At 38.4% G+C, this 24,050-nt stretch overlaps 1 protein-coding gene across 1 annotated transcript in view; it reads left to right on the forward strand.

Moving 5' to 3' along the window:
- The first annotated feature begins 1,952 nt into the window (after positions 1–1,952).
- TLR3 (toll like receptor 3) overlaps positions 1,953–24,050 on the forward strand; it is a 53,885-nt gene continuing 31,787 nt past the window's right edge. The window contains exon 1 of the mRNA XM_079142339.1: positions 1,953–2,344. The gene's annotated coding sequence lies outside the window, so the exon portion shown is untranslated. The remainder of the gene's footprint in view (positions 2,345–24,050) is intronic.

The raw sequence follows: 24,050 nt of genomic DNA on the forward strand, positions 1-24,050 counted from the left end.
AATGACAGATGCTCAACCTGTAATAGAAGTCCAAATGATTGGCGCTAGGTCAGTTAGCAAGTTAGCAAACATTTCACTTCTGAATCTTCTAGCAGCAGGGAAGCTTGGATCCCTGACAGGGATCACCAATGTTGGTTCAGACCACCAATGTTGGTTCTCTGAGCAGAAACAATATTCGGCTTTGGCTTAGGGTGGAGATGACTTCAAGAAGACATCTCTCCCACTTGAGAGAGGAGAAAGATCCAGGTGATCTACAAAACCATAATTACAACCATTCTTGAGCTTATCTAGAAGCAGAGGTTGAGAGGCAACTGAGTGACGTCAGCTCTGAAGTACGGTGAGAGCCCAGGAGAAAGGGGCAGCAGACTTTCTCTGGTGGAACGTGGGGGCGACATGGAAGCTGGCAGGAAGAGGCCAGATGATCAGCAGATTCGTAAGGACCAAGTTCAAGCAAGTGCTCCAGAGAGTTTAGAATACTAAGGAGCCTCAGAGCCCAGGAGAATTTGCACTCACCCACTAGATTTTCTTCACATAAACAAAAATGGGGCAAGGCAGGAAATTCTCCAGACAACAGTCCTTGACAAAGGTACATTGTTTCTGAGGGAGGAGCTGTTTGTCCTGGGAGTAGGGACTTGGAAACACCCAGGCACAGGATCCTGGGCTAATATATAACCCACCTCTCTTACCCCAGGCAAAGAGGCAGGAAATCCTGCTCAAGACTCTAAGAAGCTTGTCAGTCTGAACTAATAGCAGCTGAGAGAAATGACTCTCTATAGATGTATTTTTGTGGAAACCTCACTGGCACCACTGCCTCCGAGCACCATGATACTGGAGAAGGTGAAGAGCATCTGGCTGAGACTTCTGCAGAAATCTAATGCCTCTGCCACCAGGCTTGCTACAAGGACCCCACGACTCACCAGAGTCCACACTTCCATCTAGTGCTGCACATTTCCTCCAGGGGAAGCGGTCAGACCCTTCCTACAAGGGCGTCTGGGAAACATAGTTGTTGTTGTTGTTGTTGATTATTATTATTATTGGCTTTTCTGCCTCTGCAGTTCAATCAGGAACTCTAGCTGTAGTCCCGGAAGTGATTCTACAAGTGGGTTGGAAAAGGGATTGAAAAGCCAGGCCATGACCCTTACTGTCCTTATCATACAACTAGATATCATTATATCACACAGCCTGTTTTTCTCCTTCAGAGTGCCAGAGCACTTATAACAAGATAAAAGTCACATGTTATTTTGTTCATTTTTATTTGTTTAATGTCTCTCTGTGCCCCATTTATTTATTAGTCCCACTCCTGCCTTGTTCTTTGCTCCCCTTCCTTTCTGGATGTCCGTGCTACAGTGTCTAAGCATAGAGTTGGCATTTGGTAAATACTGTTGAATAAATTAGCAGGCTCCGAGAACTGGATAAGAACAAGACCAAAAATGGTTGCCCTTTCTGTGCAAAAGGCACATTTACATTCAACTTTCTGAGATCTATAGGAGGAAAGTGTAAGGAGATGGAGATGATGTGTATTCCAGTAAACTTGTTTGCAAAGCAAGTTTGATCATGGAGTTATCAAGATGTATGTGACTCACACTCTCTCCCCTTTCCAAGAAAGAAAGAAAGAAAGAAAAGAAAGATATACCCTTTAAAATGTTCCCAGCCTCTCTGCAGGTATGAAACATGTGTCACCAGCAGGTCATTACCTTAAAAGTGCAAGCCATCGGCCAGAACCATGTTTGGAAGTGCCGACAGCCTGCAGCAAGCACTCAGTATATCTCCATTAGGCATTTACACAAATTCCTGGAACCTGCGCCAGCCGGCCTTTCAAACTGATTCACTGGCAGCAGAAAAGGAAGAAAAAAAAAAAAAAAAATCCAAGGTCTTGGATACATTTTTTTTTTTTTTTTTTTTTTTTCCATTCTCTTTCTACAAATAAAAGGAGGCCAGAAGCTTAAAAAGGGATTGGCAATAGCTGAACAAAAGCCAGGAAGGGAGATTAGCAAGAAACATTCAGAGAGCTGGGGATTTCTCTTGGGTTTGGTATGAGAGGAATTCAGTATTCAGTCTGTGCTTTCAGTGTGCTACTTCTGTCCTGTACCTTCCCGTTTCCTTCACAATGAGGGGGCTGAGATGGGGTCAGTCATCCCTCTAGTCACCCTAGAGGGCAGAGTCCAAGTCCTAATTCTGCTTGCTATTGGAGAACCCAGAAGACTACTCAGCTCCTCCCTGCCTTTCGCAGGAGAACAGTAGACTTGTGCCCCTGAGGAACCTGAACTTGGCATGGATATGAACTCCTTCCAAGTGATTGCTTTGTCAAATTTCCATATATCAAAAGCAAGTCAGCAACAAACATGTAAGTGGACTGCAAATTAATACAATCATCCTAAATTTCTCAGTAACTCTCAGCCTTCTGATTTCATTTTATTTTTTCAGTGAGAATTCTTCCTTATGATCTGCCCTTATGCTGTATAATTTGGCCAAATTCGTAACTCTTAGGCTCATCTTCCCCCTCATATGAAATATGAGAATATTCATGGAGAGGACAAAGCTAGTGGAAAGAAAGTTCTTTACACTCATTTCTCTTGATATTGGGAATGGTTCACAATGAGCACAATGCTTTTTGAAATGTATTTCTATTCAAACATATGTTCTTTTCCTGCAAATCTTAATGTCCTGGACATCCTACCTATAAAGTAACTAATTTCGGTTCTTTGAGGATAAAGACGCTTAGCAAATGCCACCCCAAAATATGCGAATTGATGACTTCAAACTGAGGGCACCTGGAATGTTAGCTTTGTGTTTCTGTGACAAAATACCTGAGATAATCAACTGAAAAAGAGGAAAAATTTATTTCTGATCGTGGTTTCAGAAGTTTTAGTCTAAGGTCACTTGGTGTTGTGGTTTGGATGAGATATCCCCTGAAAATTCCTGTGGCAATGCAGAAATGTTCAGAGTTCAAATGATTAGATTATGAGAGCTCTAGCCTAAACAATGGGTTAATCCACTTGATGGATTAATAATTTGAATGGATCACTGGGTGGTAACTACAGGCAGGTGGGACATGGCTAGAGGAAATTGATCACTGGTGATGTGCCCTTGGGGATTATATTTTGTCCCTGACTTCTCTCTCTCCCTTTCCTGCCTTTTTGTCCCTGTACCTCTCCCTCTCTCTCTGCTTCCTGCCTGCCATGAACTTAGTAGCTTTCATCTGCTAGGCCTTTCCACCATGATGTTGCTTCACTTTAGGCCCAGAGCAGCAGAGTTGACCAACTATGAACTGAGACTTCTGAAACTGTGAGCCCCAAATACACTTTTCCTCCTTGAAATTGTTCTTGTAAGGCAATTTGGTCACAGCAATGAAAAGCTGACTAACATACTCGGCTTGGTTGCCTTTGATCCTATGGTGAGGCAAAACATCATGGATGGAGCCCATGGTGGAGGAAACTGTTCGTTCACCTTATGGCAGCTGGGAGGGAAAGAGGAAGGGCCAGGGTCCCAATACCCCATTCAAGGTTTCATGGCCAAGGACTTAACTTCCTTCCACTTGGCCTCACCTTCTAAAGGAGCCACCATCTCCCAAAAACACTATTGGTTGTACTCATAGCATATGACCTTCAGGGGACATTCAAAATTCAAACTATAGCAACTGGGGGAGTAGTAAATGCAGGGAGAAGGTTTTTCTAAACCCCTGTAATCTTCCTAAAGACAGGTCCTCCAAAAGGTCTCAATTGTCATGAATCCCCTTCCCAGAAATCTGATCATCCAGAGAAAAAAATTCCTATTACAGAAGAGGGGACTGGAGATTGACACCATATCAAGACTGACTTTGTTAAAGGCTATTAACAAAGCCTTTCTGAGTGACTATTTGTCTTTTCCCCAAATCATTTACTCTCCTCTAAATCTCCAAGGTCCCTTGTCCATTCCTGCAACCCCCAGTGAAGTGGGTATGTAAGCTTCTGGATCTCATGAGGATTTGAGGTGTTCACTTCTTCCCTCTGATGGGCCTGTGTATGTAAACTTGTATACTTTTTCTTCTGTTAATCTGCCTACTGTCAGTTTATTTCATAGACCCAATTGTCAGACCCTCAGGGTATAGAAGAAAGTCTTCCCTCCTCTAGAAGGAGAAAAGGACTCCAAGATTGAATCTGTAGGCTTTGAAAATTAAATTTTACTGTTGCTTGCCAGTCAGAGCAGTAAGACTAAAGGCTAGACGAGAGAGAGAGAGAGAGAGAGAGAGAGAGAGAGAGAGAGAGAGAGAGAGAGAGACTGGGCACATAAAACTGAAGGGGAGACAGAAGAGCGAGGGATTAAAATACGAAGTGGGGAGAGGTGAGGGGACCAATTTCACTCCTTTACCAGGAACCAGCTCCTGTGATAATTAACCTACGCCCACGGTAGCAGCATTAATCCATTCACAGGACACAGCCCTCAGAATCCAATCACCTTTTAAAGGACCCACCTCTCAACATGGTTGCACTGAGGTTTAAGTTCCTAATGCATGAAATTTGGGGATCATCTTTAAATCAGAGCAAAAAGCATTAAAGGAAAGAGCATTTGCTGAAGGGAGGGTTAAATTAATAAATCGAGCTGAACTAAATTTTGATTCATAGTCCTACCCCATCCCCAACTCCATCCATCAGGTTGATGCTTGGGAGTGAGATGTGATCTGTTATAGAGAAACTACCTTTTATAAAACATATCTGACTGTGGTGTGAGTGACTTCTGACCCAGTCATATAATCAAACTTAGGTGATGACTGCATGTCTATTTAATTGATGGAGTAGTCCAAGGGCTGGTAAATGGAGACCGTGAAATGACATGTGAGATCATGCTGATAAGCAAGTCTTTCCTCAAAAGGAGATTTTTGCTTGTTGTTCTTACTCTTGCTACAAGGAATGGAGATGGTATGCTTTCAATGTCTCCCTACCCTGTATCCCCCACAGAGAGGCAACCCTTTGAATCAGTGTCCAGGTCAGTTCAGCCTCATGAGTTATTTTGAGCCATGATCTGAAATGACTTTGCTTTGGAAGAACAGTGAGTCAACTTCCAGTGTTTCCTATTTTGAGAAATCCCAGGTTTATATTAACCAACAGAAGAATCAGCATTCAATTTGTATTGACTTAGGTGCTGGGGTTTGCAGATTGCTCTAAAGACTAGAAGATACTAAAAGAAACAAGAACAAACAGTTCAACCAAGTATGATCACTACACTGAAGGAAAGCTATCTAAAACAAAGGCCCTTGAACTTTCTCAAGAAGATTAACATATGATGAGGAAAGAAGAGGAAATCGTTTTTACTTGAACAGGCAAAGAAAATAAACAGCATTTCTCATTCCTTTTTTATAAATTTTACCTCATTAATTCAAATACCATCCGTATACCTAAAGAATGCTATATACATGCAAGTGGTATTATTTATTCAATGTACAGATAATTCTTAATGCATACAAAGATTACCAACCCCCTTGCTATAGCTTTGAGGTATACCCAGAGGTAAGGAAATACTGTGACATTTTTGGAAAAAAAATCATTTCTAGTTCTTTTCTTAATTAGTATCTAAACATCATTCCATTTGTGCAGTTAAAATTAAATTACTATGACACACTTTAATAGGGTAAAATTGTCATTTTCACTTATAGCAACTCTCGAGTCATTCTTACTTCCAAATATGAAGAGTGTATGCTTTTGTACATATTCAATAGCTTTTTCAATGGATCTGGCAAAAGTGGAGAAATTTGCAACCAACATTTAATAGAAATAATGGGAAGCAGGTAGAGAAGAGTCCTCTGCTTTGAGATAAAAGGGCAAATTAATGAGGTAGAGTAGAACAGCAATCTCAACTTTCTAAGTAGTTTTATATGCATCTCAGACCATTGACCCACCCACCATCCTTCAAAAAATAAAAGCCAATTTGTTTCTTATGTTTGCCTGATATTCCCAAACTATTGATGCTACCAATTCTGTTTTATTTTTATAAACTTGCTACTAAGATTCAAATTTTATTTGAGAGATGAGGCGAATCCAAATCTGCCACTTCAATAAATATCTCAGTCAATCTATTTTAATGAGCAGAAATATAATGCATATAAACCAGAGATGAATGTGGAAAACAAAATACAAAGCACTAGTCATTAAAGGGACACAGCAGGAAGCAATTGGCCAGCAACAGAAAGATTACATGAGTGAATTAACTTGTAAGGGAGGAATTTGAACATGGGCCCTAAATTCAATTACTGGCAAAGGACTACTAAATGATAATGACAAATAAATAGGATGGAGTGGGGGTGAGGAAGACAAGGGGAAGTGAAACCTTGAAGATAGGCGGATGAAGTGAAGGAAGCTTGTCAATTCACTTATCAATTCATTCACTTAGTGAATAAGTGCTTATTAAGAATAAGTTTTGTGGAAGGTTGCTGAAACACAAATTACAGGGAGCAGAAGGGAAGAGGGACAAAAGGATAACCAGTTCTAACCAAGAATTATAAGCCGTGTATTGGGAAAGCAACCCTAGAGATAATCCTATTCAGTTCATTTATTGCACACAGAGAGATGATTGACAGGTGTGCTCTTCTAGAAAAATGGGAGAGAAGTGGCAGGAAAGGCTGGGAAATAATGGATGAAAGCAAGGCCTGGAACACACACAATGACACAATATCAGTTGAACTTGACCTGAAGAGGGCATAGAATAGAATCTGAAGGCAGGGGTTGGCCACAGCTTAACATGTCAGCCTTCTGGAACCCAGAACACAGGCAACCCAACACAGATGTAACACAAGCACTGATGTCATTCCAGTATTTCCACAGACAAAGGAAAATGGACCCTGTGGATCATTTTCCTATACCTATTCAACCAGCAGGAAAACCCTATACATTTTCTATCCCTGCAAGAGAGCCCACATCTCAGTACCAGTGGCAAGACCAAGCAAGGGGAGCGAGAAGACAAAGAGGAGAAAGGGGTGGGGGACAAAGGGTGTCCAATTATTTTAAAGTCCAGAGGGCTTGATCATCTAATTAAAAAATGAATTTTACTTTCTTTGTACTGTGTCCAAAATTTGGGAACTTTATGAAAAAAATTGATCTCTTTGCTCCATCTAGTGGTCAATATAGAAATGACATGCCCCTGATGTCTCATAACCAAATCATCGCTGAAGCCCACAACCAGAAAATGAAGGAAAAACACAGTAAAACCAGACCGTCATGTTGCTTAACTGTGGAAGTGCCCCAAAGCAAGAGACTGTACGTTTCTAGCACCACACAAATTTTCTCAATGGTTAGCAAGGAAGTTCTTAAATCTAGGGCAAGGCAGCAATCTCGATCCAATTATGACTCGGAAGTTCACGTATAGGTCATAACTTTAGCTAGCCAGAGCAAAAAGAATCAACATAGCCTAGAATGTGACCCCTAAAGTCTAACTTCAATATCAAATCATTTGACAATTACATTATAGATTACAGATGTTCACATGCAATTCTAGGCTGGAGGAAGGAAGAAAGGGAAGGGGAGACGGAAGGAGGGAGGGAGGGTACCATACCCATATAATCATACCTGATAAAAATAAATGAATACATTAAGTGAACTACATTGCCATGAGGCTATTTAATTGTAATAATTATAATGATAAATAAGAAAGCAAAATTATCACTGGAAATTATTAATAGTAGAAATTACCATTCAATGAATATTTAATATATGGCAGGTATGTACCCATGTTATTTCATTTAAACCTCACAATTGTAATTTAGGTAAATATCATGATGACCATTATTCACATAAGAAAACTGAGGCATAGAGAACTTAGTGAACTTGCCCAAAGTCACACACAGTCATTAATTGGCATAACTATGGTATGAATATCCATCTTTCTGATTATGAAACTCTGCTTTTTCCTGCTGAATTATCTTGCCTCTTTCTATTAAAAATGCTTTCAAATCATGACCAATCAGAAATCTGAACGCTGTCTTCATTTTTCATCCTTAATCTTTTTCCTATAATTTTCACTAGAATGGTATGTATTACATGCAAAAGTAGCCATTTAATGTAACAAAAAGAATAAAACATAACTGGAATGACCTTTTAAAACTTGGAATGTGCCTGAATTGCAAGACAAAAAAAAAGAGAAATTTAACTTCATGTTGCATTTCCAAATGCCAGGATAGGTAACTTCCATCAACGTAGCTTGTTGTACCAAGACCAAACATTGCCAACACTCAGGGATCCCCAAAGGACAGCCTTTTCCTCAGGAACCTTGGCCCAATGACTTAATTGAGCAGCATCAGATCTGCAGTCTCAACACCAAAAGAAGGACTGTCAAGCTTTCTCCTTCCTTAACTAATAACACAATTCCTAAGAATCTCTCTGCTTCCTGCTAATCTATGTCAAGAGTTTTCCAAAACAAAAAAAAAAAAAAAAAAAAAAAAAAGAGGGAAATATTCTATTGCATTTGGGTTTTGTAAAATGCTCTCTTTAAACTGTCCTAAAGCTGTTTATGCTTCTGCTGAGTATACAAGTATAAAGTTCTGAGTCATTAAACTTCAAGTTTGGAAAAACAACAACAACAACAACAACAACAACAAAATTTTTATGAATGCCCATGGAGGAGTGTTGCACCAAAGTAGCATTTTTCAGGTCTCCACGGCTTCCTAGAATAATTTGGTTCAGGGAAAATATTTGTTTTATTGTTAAAGTTGTTAAGCTTGACACCAGAATTTCTACGTAGAGAAATGTTAAAATTTTTCATCTCCATCATGTTCTAGAATGTTATAGCTGATTTTTTTCCCTCATATTTTAAGGATAAAGTCATTAGTAAATTCAAGTCAGGACAAAAACAAATGTGTATTTCCTAATACTTTAGGGTTTACAAGAGGGATAATTTTAGGGGTCTAGCTGGATAATAAATTTGCACATTCTAAAATCAAAAGTGAACAAATAACAGTATATCTGCTACCTTTCCAGGAAGGTTCGCATTAGTGCAATGGTGTTTCATGAGGGGAACAATGAGCCAATCAAAGACAAGGTCCTTTCTTGACGGCCTCCCATGGTATGGCTATACAAGAGTCCAGAGACACTCCCTTTAGAGCACAGGACTAGTGCCAGAAGCAGCAACGTCTGTTGCAGACACCACATAAGCCCGCCAGAGAGAAAAGAGAGAAATAACCTAGTTTTCAAAAGGAATAAAATATTTGAACAGACATTTCACAGAAAATAAGAAAAATATACTACTGGTCACAGGGAAAAGTGGTCGATAGCACTAGTCATCAGGGAAATACCAATCATAACCATTGCACAATTGAACGGAGTGGCCAAAACTTTAAAGAGTAACAATAGCAAATATGGACAAAGGTTTAGGGCAGTGGGAACTTTCATATATTTTTGGTAGATATCAAATGGCTTTGTTTTTAGAGATTTCTTGTTTCTGCCCCCTCTTTCACTTTTATCTTTACTTTTTTTTTTTTTTTTTTTCCATCTCTGTTTTGATTCCAATTCTAGCAATATGTATCCCCTGTCCTCCATGAAGCCCTTCCTGGAATGGAGCCCTGGTTGCTAAGTTTTGAACATTCCTAGTGGAGAACTATCTTGACCTATTTGAACATCACCATTGGCATCTTTTACTCACCCACTGTTATCCTGGACAAAGCCCCCTTTTTTTGAAATGCAGCTCTCAAATTGATGTATCATGCTTTTTGTTGAAAGTCTGACAGCTGTTTTGGGGTTTTCCTGTACCTAGGTTTGTCAAATGTCATGTCCATCTAATTTCTCCTGCACAAATGCTGATGTTTTATTGACTTGTGGCTATTGATAGCTCGTCTCCATCTTCTGATATTTTGGAGTTCATGAACATACTCTGCCCTTAATTTTGTTTTTGATGTGGTCCATGGATTTTCAATTTTCCTATCTAGCTCATTTACTTGCATGTGTTTTTCCTAGGGGCTTAATTTCTATATTTGCAAGAACATATTATATAGAGTTGTGCTTTTTAAAAATTATTAACACATCAATAGGGTTTAATGCGGTATTTCCATACATGCCTACAGTGTGCACTGATGGAATTCAACTCCTTTTTCCACACTCCATCACATATTTCCCAATAGCGAGCAATCACTAGTCTACTTTCAGGTCATCTTTTTTCAGTTTTCACTTATGATAGAGAACATGCAATAATTATCTTCCTGTGTCTGGCTTATTTCACTTAACATGACATTGTCCAGTTCCATTCATTTTGCTGTAAATGACAGAATTTCATTCTTCATGCATTTGTATATATACCACATTTCCTCTATCCATTCATATGTTGATGAGCACCTGGGTTGATTCCCTATCTTAGTTATTGTGAATATTGCTGCAATAAACCTGGTTTAGGGGTATCTTATCTTTTTGGTATGCTGATTTTACTTTCCTTGGTTATATACCCTTGAGTGGGATAACTGGATCATGTGGTAGATCTATTTAAAAAAGATTTTTTTTTTAATGTGGCAATTCAGGGAAATTCAAAGAGTATCTGCTGCCATTATCAGATCTTCAAAGCCCATGCATCTTCATACTCATTTTTATTATAAAAATCTCACATAGGCAGGATAAAATTGCAAGTAGCATAGAAAAGATTACTATGAAAATTAAATTCTTCCTTCCCACATATACCTGGAGTTTTCCTAATCCAACTCCCTAGAAGTAGTGATTGTTCACAGTCTCATGTAATTTTCTAGAAAATTTTATAAGAATCTGAAAGAAAGACCAGAAGATGGCAGAATAGAGGGAAGCTGAATTCCAACTTGAACTATGACTCAGGATCAAAACAGCGGTTGTCCAGCTTCTCAGCAAGTTTGGTGAAGAGGGATTTCACCAAAATGCAGTATTGGACATTTGAAGTGATTTTGACTCAGAAATTTGGGTATAATAAACAAAACAAAACAAAAAAGGATACATTGGAACCCACCAGTCACACTGGTGCCTAAAGCAGGGGTGATTGTGGTGCCAATTCACCCTGAAAAACAGATTTGGTACAGAAACCCTGAGATTGAAAAGCTGCCTGAACTTGGCTGATCTGGAGTCTGCACTGTGCACTGGTACTTGAAAAGCGCACATTGTTTCTCAACTGGCTGTGGAGAGCTGAGGTGGGAGCTGTAAGGAATCCCACAAAAACCATGCAGGACACGGGAAATCATATAAGGAAATTTATTAAGCAATCAGAGTGTCTCTCTGCAGGGTAAGAGAGAAAATGAGAGGAAAATAGAAAGGAAAAGAAAGGGTGTGTGCTAGAGAGAGTGGAAAGCCAGGAGAATAGAGAAAAGTGTGTAGAACAGAGAGAAGAATGGAAAAAAAGATGGCAGGGAAGCTACAGTAAAACAGTTGAATTCTGCTGGGCTAACAGGGGACCAATATCGGAGGATACTTGCAAGCTGACTAATGAACCAATAGCTAGCTAGGATGTTCACAGATTGACAAGTGGTTAGTAGGCAGGCAAAATGGCTGTACCTGATGGGCGGGGAGCAGCTTTATACATTACAGGAGCCATCTTGAGGCAATCACACTCCAGCTGCAGCTATGAAATAGGGGAGATCAGAGCAAACACTGCCACAGTGTGTTTGCAGGAGCCTGTTGTGTGGCCTAGGGTGTGCCTGGCAGAACATGAGTGAAACAGGTGCAGAGAGGACTGTACCCAAGGGGATTCCAGTCTGAAGGGTGAAGGGGAACTCAACTTGATTCTCCTTTGAGTCTGTTGGCTCACGTGACCATCTGAAGCCAGTCTGGAGTCTCAGCAGGTGGGTTAAATGTACTTGGGGACAAAGCCCAGGAAGGTTGTGCACATGCACAAGGGGCAGCAAAGTGTGTGGAGGATAGGCTCTCCTGACCCACCAGTAGAAATTTTATGAAGCTCCCGAGATCCAAACTCCCATTTGAGATTAGCTACTACCAAGCCCTAATCTCTCCAGAGCAGACACCACCCAACAAAGCCCCTGAGGCCTGATTAGACCTAAACTCTACCCACTGGAACTCCCCTCAGAGAACTCTGCAGAAGTTTTACTCTGGAAATGCACCAAACTGGTCTGTTTGGACAAAACTCCAACTAGCAGTACTTACTAACCCATCCAACCTCATACTGATGAGAAGGGAAACTGAGATCGATATTAAACAGTTTTAATCTTAGGTCACTCCAACTGGTAGCTCAGAAAGCAACACAAAAAGAGGAAGGGCTTAACAACCCCCACCCCTTGTTCTCTCTATCCATATGTAACTCAAAAAGAAATGGACAAAAAGACTGTTGGGTATACACAGTGACCACCTATTCCCATTAGCTATTTTGACCACCTCAGTGGCAATGTTTCCTTCATTTTTCATTAAGATTTTTTTTTTCCTGTGTGTTTGTGTGTATGTGTGTGTGTATGTGTATTCTTGTTGTGCTGATTGGTTCAGGAACATATATACATACAATTATTTATTGCTTTTTCACTAGTTTTTAGCATTTTTAAAATGTAGTTATTTTTCCTTGCCTTGTCTTTTGAGGGTTCAGGTTTCTTGGTTTGTATATTTTTATTTTGTTTTGTATTATTTTCATATGTTTATTTCTCTTGTTTCTCTTTCTCTTTTCTTTTCTCCTGCAAATGGCTAAATTCTATTGTTCTTGCTTCCTATCTCCCATTACTTTGCTTCTCCTGTTTCCCCCACTTCTCTATAAACATCATCAGCTACATCTGTTATGCATTTTCTCTGTTTACTTTTTGAAATCACAAACTCTTTTCTACCTACCCAGCATATTTTCTTTTCTCTTAAGTAGCTGTATTTTATCATCTTTTAGACCTAAATGGGTTATATAACTTCTGCCCACCATTAGTGCTGATACAATCATTACTGATGTGGAAAATATAGTTGACACCTGTTGTTTGTTTTAAAGCCAGATCTTATTCATGGTTATTGTTTTTATGGTTGACAATTGCTGATCCTACCTTTCCTGCATTTTGGTGGTAATTAATGTTGAAGATGTCATAGTAGGAACTGGGTATTTACTTTAGCGCTGTGCATTGTTAACAATGGTTGTTACTATTGTTTATTTCATTCTATTCTTTGAGGTGCTGGAAATGTAAAGGGACAGTGGAAGTTCACAGGTTAGAGACTCAACTGCTGAGCTAACCTCAACCAAAAGACAGCTCACCTTGCTCCACACCTAAATTAATGATTCTTAATCTTCTACTACACTTTAACACAAACAATACAAGAGACAAAAATTAAAATTAGCAATTAGACTATTTCATTCCTACTTCATTCAGGTTGGGTCACCCATTGATATGCTAGACAACACAGCAGGGACCTGCTGTCGAATTCCTGATCTATCTCGTTCATGCTTTTTTCTTTATTGTTGGTACTGTTGTTAAATGCTGACCCCACCATTTTTATGTAGGTGGCAAATAGTGTTATAAACATCAAAGTAGACAAAGGACATTTATCACAAACCTATACATCTGATGCTGACTTTAGTGCCACACCTGGCTCTCCCCATCTCCAAGAGTGACCAGAAAGAGATTGGGACATTTTAAGATCACAGATGAGAGATCCTGCAGCTGAGAAATACATTTCAACCAAGCAACATTGAATCTCACTCCACAATCTACTCCATCCAAGCCTTGACATTACTCGAAGTCAAAGAAGTGAGGAGATAAAAGCCCCAAACCAAAAACAAGGAGGAACAGTAAAAGAGGGACCTCAAGTCCCACTCCTTGGCATCTACTCAGATATCAAAAACAGAGAGAAGTCCCAGAACAAATGAGATTATTACACATAAAAGGACATGAGTGAAAAGAAGGTAGGATAATCCACCTCAATTGATGTGCAAGTCCAAGACTTCTGAAAACAGAACAGGCAAGAAAATTACCACCTCAAATCCACAATCTCCCACTTATAGTGGATCCCACTTATAGTGAAGTGGAAAAATCCCAGAGAAAAGTTATAAATGACTGATTTAAAACCTTCAGTGAACTAAAACAAGATCTAAGGAAGGAATTAAGAGAGCAAATATAGGAGATGAAATACCACTTTAATTAAAAAAAAAAAGTAGGAAAAGAAACCAAACAGAACACCTATAAATGAAAGTCACTATTAGTCAAATTAAAAATTCACTTGAAGTCCTCACTAACAAATTGGACCATGTAGAAAATAAAACCTCAGCCCATGAAGATAGAATTTCAGGCACTGAGGGGAGGATATATGATCTTGTCTTATTTATTTATTTTTATATGGTGCTGAGGATCAAATCCAGTGCCTCATATATGCTAGGCAAATGCTGTACCATTGAGCCACAACCCCAGCCCCAGGCTATATAATCTTGAGTACACAGAATGGAATAAAGAGAAAATATTATAGAACGTGACTAGAATATGCATCTATGCAAAAGAATTCTGGGACATTCAAGGACCAAACCTGAGAATCACTGGGATAGAAGAGAACATGAGATATGAACTAAAAGCATAAAGAATATTTTCAATGAGATAGTTATAGAAACCTTTTCCATACCAGAAATGAGATAGACATCCACATACAGGATGTTTACAGAACCCCAAATAGACCTATTTAAATTAGAAATGCCCCAAGACATATCATAATCAGAATGCCTAATATAGAAAATAAGAATAGTAAAAGCTGCACAGGTACATTTAGAGACAAATCAATAAGGCTTACTTCGGAGTTCTCAGTTCAGACACTAAAATCAAGAAGGACCTATAATGAGGTATTTCAAGCCCTAAAAAAAAACAACTGCCAGCCAAGGTTACTATACCCAGCAAAGCTGTTTCAAATTTGAGGGAGAAATAGAAAACTTTTCATGACAAGAATAACCTAAAGGAATTCATGAGAAACAAGTCAGCACTACAAAGAATACGCAAAGATAACCTGCATACAGAAGAACTGAGAAATAATTCCCAAAACTCACAAACAGAGGAAGGTAAATAAAAGAATAACCCATTAAATAAGCATCAAGACAGGAATATTATAGCAAAAAATCAAAATGACAGGAAATCACAACAATATATCCATATTAACACTAAGTGTTAATGGTCTTAACTTCCCAATTAAAAAAAAAACAAATTAGTAGAATATATAAAAAACAAGATCCAGCTACATGCTATTTACAAGAGACCCATCTTACACGTAAAGACATTCACAGGTTGAAGGTAAGTGAATGGAAAGGCATATTTCATGCACATAGACTCCAAAAACATGCAGGAGTAGCTATTCTCATATCTGACAAAGTATATGTCAAGCAAAAAATAATCAGAAGAAAAAAGGTTACTGCATCCTAGTAAAGGTAAAAATTCAATAATAAAATATAAAGATAATAAATATATGTGTCCCAAATGTCAATGTACCCAATTATATTAAAAACACTTCCTGACACTAAATCCCCAAAAGATACTAAGAAAATATACTGGATGATTTCAAAGCATCATGATCATCAATAGACAGGTCATCAAAACATAAATCAATAACAATATCTCCAACATAAATGACAATATATATCAAATGGACCTAACAGACATCTCCAGAATAGTCCACTCCAATGCAACTGGATTTACCTTTTTCTCATCAGTGCATGCGATTTTTTCCAAAATAGATCATATTCTAGGCCACAAAGCAAATCTCAGCAAATATAAAAAAATAAAAATTATATATATATATATATGTGTATATATATTTATATATGTGTGTGTGTGTGTGTGTATATATATATATATATATATATATATATATATATTCCAATTTATCCTATCAGACCATAATGGAATGAAATTAGAAATTGTCAACAAGAAAAATAATAGAAATCACAAAAATGTATGAGGATTGAACAACACTCTCTTAAATGAAGAATGACCAAAGAAGAAATGAGAATAAGAATAAAAATCAAGAAATTCTTAGAAACAAAAGAGAACAGAGATGAAACATCAAAAATCTCTGGGGCAGTATGAAAGTGGTTCTGAGTATTTACATTAAAAATTTAGACAGATGCCAATTAAATAAGCTTATGCTCCACCTCAAAGCCTTAGAAAGAGAAGAATAGACTAACTTCCAAATCAGTAGAAGGAAGGAAATAATTAAGATCAGAGTCAAAAGTCAATGAAATTGAGAATAAGAAAACAGTGCACAGGAACAATGCAATGAAGAGTGGGTTCTCTAAAAAAATAAATAAGGTTGACAAACCCTTAGCCAAACTAACCAAAAGAAAGAGTTAAAAGATAAAAATCAAAGATTGGAGATGGAAATTGAGATCACCATAGATCCTTCTGAAATCCAGAGGATTATCAGAACTGTAATAAATTAGAAAATCTGGAAGATATTGACAAATGTTTAGACATATATGACCTATCCAAATTGAATCAGGAAGATATAGAAAACTAAACAAATATCAAGTAATGAAATTGAAACAGCAATTAAAAGCCTTCCAAGAAAAGAAAAACACAAGACCAGATGGATTCTCAGCTGAGTTCTATCAGACCTTTTACAGAAAAAAACAGCACCTGTCTTTCTCAAATTATTCCAGGAAATTGAAAGAGAGGGAACACTCCCAAATACATTCTTTGAAGCCAGTATGGTCCTGATACCAAAACCAGACAATGGCTCATCAAGGAAAGAAAATTACAGAGCAATATTCCTGATTAACATAGATGCAAAATTCCTTAGTTAATTATATTAACAAATGGCATTCAAAAATATATCAAGAAGATAATACACCATGATCAAGTGGGTTTCATCCAGGGAGGCAAGTTTGGTTCAATATACATAAATCAATAAATGGAATTCACCATTTAAACAGAATTAAGATCAGGATTCATATGATCTTCTCAATAGATGCAGAAAAGGCCTTTGACAAAATCCAGCACTCACTGATGCTAAAAATATTGGCAAAGATAGGGATCAAAGGAACTTACCTCGAAATTGTAATGTACATTTGTGACAAACCCAAACCCAAATCCAACGTCATACTGAATGGAGAGATACTAAAAGCATTTTCTCTAAAATCAGGAACAAGATAAGGCTGTCTATACTCTTCACTTCTTTTTTTTAATATTTTTAAATTTTTTTATTTTTACAGACTGCATTTTCACTCACTGTACTCTAAATGTGTCTGTAAAAATAAAAAAATTAAAATAAAAACATTTATTGTAAAATATACTCTTCACTTCTATTAAATATAGTCCTCAAAACATTAGCCAGAGTTATCAGATAAGAAAGGGAAAGCAAAGGGATACAAATAGGTAAAGAAGAAATCAAAATATATGTTTGCTGATGGTGTGATACTTTCTAGAAGGTGCAAAAAATCCACCAGAAGATTTCTAGAGCTTATAAATGAGTTCATCTAAGTAGCAGGATACAAGATCAACAATCGTAAATCAACCAAGGTCGGACACCAGTGCTGAGCCCACCTGCCCCCCTGCCACAGCAGTCGGAGGCCAGAGGCTGAGCCTGCCCACCTGTCCCCCTATTGCTGAGGGACTCTGCACCTGCCTCCGTGCTGACTCAGCACACCCTCGCTGGGACTCCCCAGCTTCTTTGGAGACTGGTGCAGGCATTTTGAATTATTCCTGGGGGCATGGCCATCATCATTGGAAGGGCGGCTCTCTTCCTAAGACACCTACAGGAGACTGCAGGCCCTTTGACAGGTACCTCTATTTACTCACTTACTTCCTACACCCTTCTCCATCCTCTTGTTCACAACTAGAAATATTGTAAATAGTAATTGAACTCATCCTGTTCATTACAATAAGGTTAAAGTCTTTACAGGGGCTATCTGGTTCAGGACTGCATTTTCTCTGTATTCGGTGCTACTGGTATTGATCTCCCTTTCAAAGGAGATGTAGTGGAAAACTGCAGGGTCATAATAAGCCTGCAGGGGGGGAACTTCAGTGTCTCTCATCTTCACTGCTAGAAGGGAATATGTAGAAACAATATAAAAAAAAAAAAAAAAGACAGGGGAAGAAAGTGTCCCTAACAAATCAAGATGCTATTGCGATAGAATCCAGTGACAGCATGGCATTAGAAATGACAGAAAAAGAGTTTAGAATCTGCATACTTAAAATGATCTGTGAAGCAAAAGATGAGATAAGAGAGCAAATGCAGGCAATGTATAACCATTCTAGTAAATAGTTGAAAGAGCATATGCAGGAAGCAAAAGAACACTTCAATAAAGAGATAGAGATTCTGAAAAAAACAAAAAAAAAACAAAAAACAAAAACAGAAATACTTGAAATAAAAGAAATGATAAACCAAATTAAAAACTCAATAGAAAGCATCACCAACAGAATAGATCTCGTGGAAGACAGAATCTCAGACAATGAAGACAAAATATTTAACCTTGAAAATAAAGTTGAACAAACTGAGAAGATGTTAAGAAATCATGAACAGAACCTCCAAGAATTATGGGATATCATGAAAAGATCAAATTTAGACACAAGCGGCTTCTGGGACCAGGGTTGGGCAGCCAGAGACCTCTCCAGGCAGCATTGTCCCCCTCCAGCTGCAGGCTTTTTCCACGGGGCGATCCAAGATGGCGGACTAGAGGGTGACTGCAACTCCAGTTGCCCCAGAACCCAGGATTCAAGAAGGGGAGGCATTGAGAGTCTCGGACTAAAATAGAACCACGGGGTGAGTATCCCCCACCCAGCGAAGCTCAGCTGGGCGGCAGGCCCGGATTTGAGTGGCTTATTAGAGTGGGACAGGGCAGATAGCATCTCCCCCAGGCAGCTCGGTGCAGTCTGGCGGTGGGCTCCGCCCACAGGGACAGATCCTCCAGCCTCTCGAAACAGGCCCCCCAGTGAGAGCCCTTCTGCACAGAAGCAGCATGGCCAGCTCCGGCCCGCCCCGCTGCCAGCTCCGGCCCTCCCTCAGGTTGCTTCAGAGACCAGCAGAGGGGGCCAGGGACTTCCCCAAGCAGCCCAGCCCCCCTCCGGCAGGAAGCGCCTCTCTAGGCTAGCTTCTCCAGGCAAACCGCCCAGTGAGAGCCTGTCTGCGCAGAGCCAGCCACAAGTCCCCAAGCCAGTGGAGACCTCCGACCTACAACCAGCCTCTGGAACCAGGGCTGTGCAACAAGAGACCTCTCCAGGTCTCTCTCCCTGGAACCAGTAGCGGGCTAGGGGCAGCGTCCATCGGAAGCACTGCATTATCAAATTAATCCAAGACTTCTGGCTACTGAAGGCTGGTAGGTGATACACTGGAAATCTACAGGGTCACTATAAGCCAATAGAGGAAGTCTACAATATCACAGAGTCCCATTGACATCTGACCACTATGAGAAAACAAGGGAAGAAAATGTCCCAAACAAACCTAGATACTATATCAATAAAACCCAATGACAGCACAGCAGAAGAAATGTCTGAAAGGGAGTTCAGAATGTACATAATTAAAACAATCAGGGAAGTAAACGAGGAAATGAAAGAAGAGATGCAGGCATTAAGTGAACGCACTAATCAACAGTTAAAAGAGCAAATAACGGAAGCAAAAGAGCATTTCAATAAAGAGTTAGAGATACTGAAAAAAAACCAAACGGAAATCCTTGAAATGAAGGAAACAATAAATCAAGTTAAAAACGCCATAGAAAGCATAAACAATAGGATAGATCACCTGGAAGACAGAACCTCAGATATTGAAGACAAAATATTTAATCTTGAAAACAAGGTTGACCAGACAGAGAAGATGGTAAGAAATTATGAACAGAATCTACAAGAATTATGGAATATCATGAAGAGGCCAAATTTAAGAATTATTGGGATTGAGGAAGGCTTAGAGAAACAAACCAAAGGAATGAACAATGTATTCAATGAAATAATATCAGAAAATTTCCCAAATCTGAAGAATGAAATGGAAAACCAAGTACAAGAGGCTTATAGGACTCCAAATATACAAAATTACAACAGACCCACACCAAGGCACATTATTATGAAAATACCTAATATACAAAATAAAGACAAAATTTTAAAGGCTGCGAGAGAAAAGAATCAAATTACATTCAGGGGGAAACCAATAAGAATATCAGTAGATTTTTCAATCCAGACCCTAAAAGCTAGAAGGGCCTGGAACAGCATTTACCAAGCCCTGAAAGAAAATGGATGCCAACCAAGAATTTTATACCCAGCAAAACTTACTTTCAGATTTGACGATGAAATAAGATCCTTCCATGATAAACAAAAGCTAAAGGAATTTACAAAAAGAAAGCCGGCATTACAGAACATTCTCAGCAAAATATTCCATGAGGAATACATGAAAAACAATGATGCAAATCAGCAACGGGAGGAACTAGCCTAAAGGAATAGCCAAATAAAGGAGAAACCAAATCATGTCAAAAAAACAAAAATGAGTCAAATGACTGGGAATACAAATCATATCACAATAATAACCCTGAAGGTTAATGGCCTGAACTCATCAAACAAAAGACATAGACTGGCCGATTGGATTAAAAAGAAAAATCCAACAATTTGCTGCCTGCAAGAGACTCATCTCATAGAAACAGATACCCATAGACTAAAGGTGAAAGGATGGGAAAAAACATACCATGCACACAGACACAGCAAAAAAGCTGGAGTATCCATCCTCATTTCAGATAATGTGGACTTCAAGCCAAAACTAGTCAGAAGGGATAAAGAAGGACATTACGTACTGCTTAAGGGAAGCATAAATCAGCAAGACATAACAATCATAAATATCTATGCCCCGAACATTGGCTCATCCATGTATGTCAAACAAATCCTTCTCAATTCCAGAAATCAAATAGACCACAACACAATAATACTAGGTGATTTTAACACACCTCTCTCACCGCTGAATAGATCGTCCAAACAAAAATTAAATAAAGAAACCATAGATCTCAACAACACAATCAACAATTTAGACTTAACCGACTTATATAGAATCTACCATCCAACAAAGAACGAATACACTTTCTTCTCAGCAGCACATGGATCCTTCTCTTAAATAGACCATGTCTTATACCACAAAGCTACTGTTAGCAAATTCAAGAAGATAGAGATACTACCTTGTATTCTATCAGATCATAATGGATTGAAATTAGAAATAAATGACAGAATAAAAAACAGAAACTTCTCCAATACCTGGAGATTAAATAATACACTATTATATGATGAATGGATAACAGAAGACATCAGGAGGGAAATTTCAAAATTCTTAGAAGTAAACGAGAACAAAGACACATCATATCAAAACCTCTGGGACACTATGAAAGCAGTACTTAGAGGAAGATTTATTTCATGGGGCACATTCAACAAAAGAAGTAGAAATCAACAAATAAACAACTTAACACTATAGCTCAAAGCCCTAGAAAAAGAAGAGCAGAACAACACCAAAAGTAGTAGAAGACAGGAAATAGTTAAAATCAGAGCCGAAATTAACGAAATTGAAACAAAAGAAACAATCGGAAAAATTAACAAAATAAATAGTTGGTTCTTTGAAAAAATAAAAAAAATCGATAAACCCTTAGCCACACTAACAAAGAGAAAAAGGGAGAAAACTCAAATTACTAAAATTCGGAATGAACAAGGAAATATCACAACAGACACGAGTGAAATACAAAACATAATTAGAAGCTATTTTGAAAATCTATACTCCAACAAACAGAAAACCTCAAAGACATCAACAAGTTTCTAGAGACATATGAATTACCTAAACTGAACGAGGAAAACATACACAACTTAAATAAATCAATTTCAAGCAATGAAATAGAAGAGGTCATCAAAAGCCTACCAACAAAGAAAAGTCTGGGGCCAGATGGGTTCTCAGCCGAGTTCTACAAAACCTTTAAAGAAGAGCTCATTCCAATACTTCTCAAAGTATTCCATAAAATAGGAGAGGAGGGAACCCTCCCAAACTCATTCTATGAAGCCAATATCACCCTGATACCTAAACCAGACAGAGACACATCGAGGAAAGAAAATTTCAGACCAATATCCTTAATGAACATCGACGCAAAAATTCTCAACAAAATTTTAGCAAATTGCATACAAAAATATATTAAAAAGATAGTGCACCACGATCAAGTGGGTTTTATCCCAGGGATGCAAGGTTGGTTCAACATCTGGAAATCAATAAATGTCATTCACCATATCAACAGACTAAAAGTTAAGAATCACATGATTATTTCAATAGATGCAAAAAAGCATTCGATAAAATATAGCATCCCTTCATGCTCAAAACACTAGAAAAAATTGGGGTAGTGGGATCATTCCTTAACATTGTGAAGGCCATCTATCCTAAGCCCATGGCCAATATCATTCTAAATGGTGAAAAACTGAAAGCATTCCCCCTAAAAATTGGAACAAGGCAGGGATGCCCTCTTTCACCACTTCTATTCAACATTGTTCTTGAGACTCTAGCCAGAGCAATTAGACAAACCAAAGAAATTAAAGGGATACGAATTGGAAAAGAGGAACTCAAACTATCCCTGTTCGCTGACGACATGATTATATATTTAGAGGAACCTGGAAATTCCACCAGAAAACTCTTAGAACTCATAAGTGAATTCAGTAAAGTAGCAGGTTACAAGATCAATGCTCATAAATCCAATGCATTTGTATACATAAGTGATGAATCTTCAGAAAGAGAAATTAGGAAAACTACCCCATTCACAATAGCATCAAAAAAAAAAAAATACTTGGGAATCAATCTCACAAAAGAGGTGAAAGACCTCTACAATGAGAACTACAGAACACTAAAGAAAGAAATTAAAGAAAACCTTAGAAGATGGAAAGATTTCCCATGTTCATGGATAGGAAGAATTAATATTGTCAATATGGCCATACTACCAAAAGTTCTATATAGATTCAATGCAATTCCAATTAAAATCCCAATGATGTACCTTACAGAAATAGAGCAAGCAATTACAAAATTCATCTGGAAGAATAAGAAACCCAGAATAGCTAAAGCAATCCTCAGTAGAAAGAGCGAAGCAGGGGGTATCGCAATACCAGATCTTCAACTCTATTACAAAGCAATAGTAACAAAAACGGCATGGTATTGGTACCAAAATAGACAGGTAGATCAATGGTACAGAATAGAGGACACGGACACAAATCCAAATAAATACAATTTTCTCATACTAGACAAAGGTGCCAAAAATATGCAATGGAGAAAAGATAGCCTCTTCAACAAATGGTGCTGGGAAAACTGGAAAACCATATGCAACAGAATGAAATTAAACCCATATCTCTCACCCTGCACAAAACTCAACTCACAATGGATCAAGGACCTCGGAATCAGACCAGAGACCCTGCATCTTATAGAAGAAAAAGTAGGTGCAAACCCTCAACTTGTTGGCTTAGGATCAGACTTCCTTAACAGGACTCCCATAGCCCAAGAAATAAAAGCAAGAATCAACAACTGGGATAGATTCAAACTAAAAAGCTTTCTCTCAGCAAAGGAAACTATCAGTAATGTGAAGAGAGAGCCTACAGAGTGGGAGAAAATCTTTGCTAATCATACTTCAGATAGAGCGCTAATATTCCAAATCTATAAAGAACTCAAAAAACTCTACACTAAGAATACAAATAATCCAATCAACAAATGGGCTAAGGAAATGAACAGACACTTCACAGAAGAAGATGTTCAAGCAATCAACAGATATATGAAAAAATGTTCAACATCTCTAGTAATAAGAGAAATGCAAATCAAAACTACCCTAAGATTTCATCTCACCCCAATTACAATGGCGATTATCAAGAACATAAGCAACAATAGGTGTTGGCGAGGATGTGGGGAAAAAGGTACACTCATACATTGCTGGTGGGGTTGCAAACTAGTGCAGACATTCTGGAAAGCAGTATGGACATTCCTCAGAAAGCTTGGAATGGAACCACCATTTGACCCAGCTATCCCACTCCTTGGCTTATACCCAAAGGACTTAAAATCAGCATACTACAGAGATACAGCCACATCAATGTTCATAGCTGCTCAATTCACTATAGCCAGATTGTGGAACCAACCCAGATGCCCTTCAGTTGATGAATGGATAAAGAAACTGTGGCATATATATACAATGGAATATTACTCCGCCATGAGGAATGACAAAATTATGGCATT

Source organism: Sciurus vulgaris, assembly GCF_902686455.1.
Source record: "Sciurus vulgaris genome assembly, chromosome: 5".
NCBI lineage: Eukaryota > Metazoa > Chordata > Mammalia > Rodentia > Sciuridae > Sciurus > Sciurus vulgaris.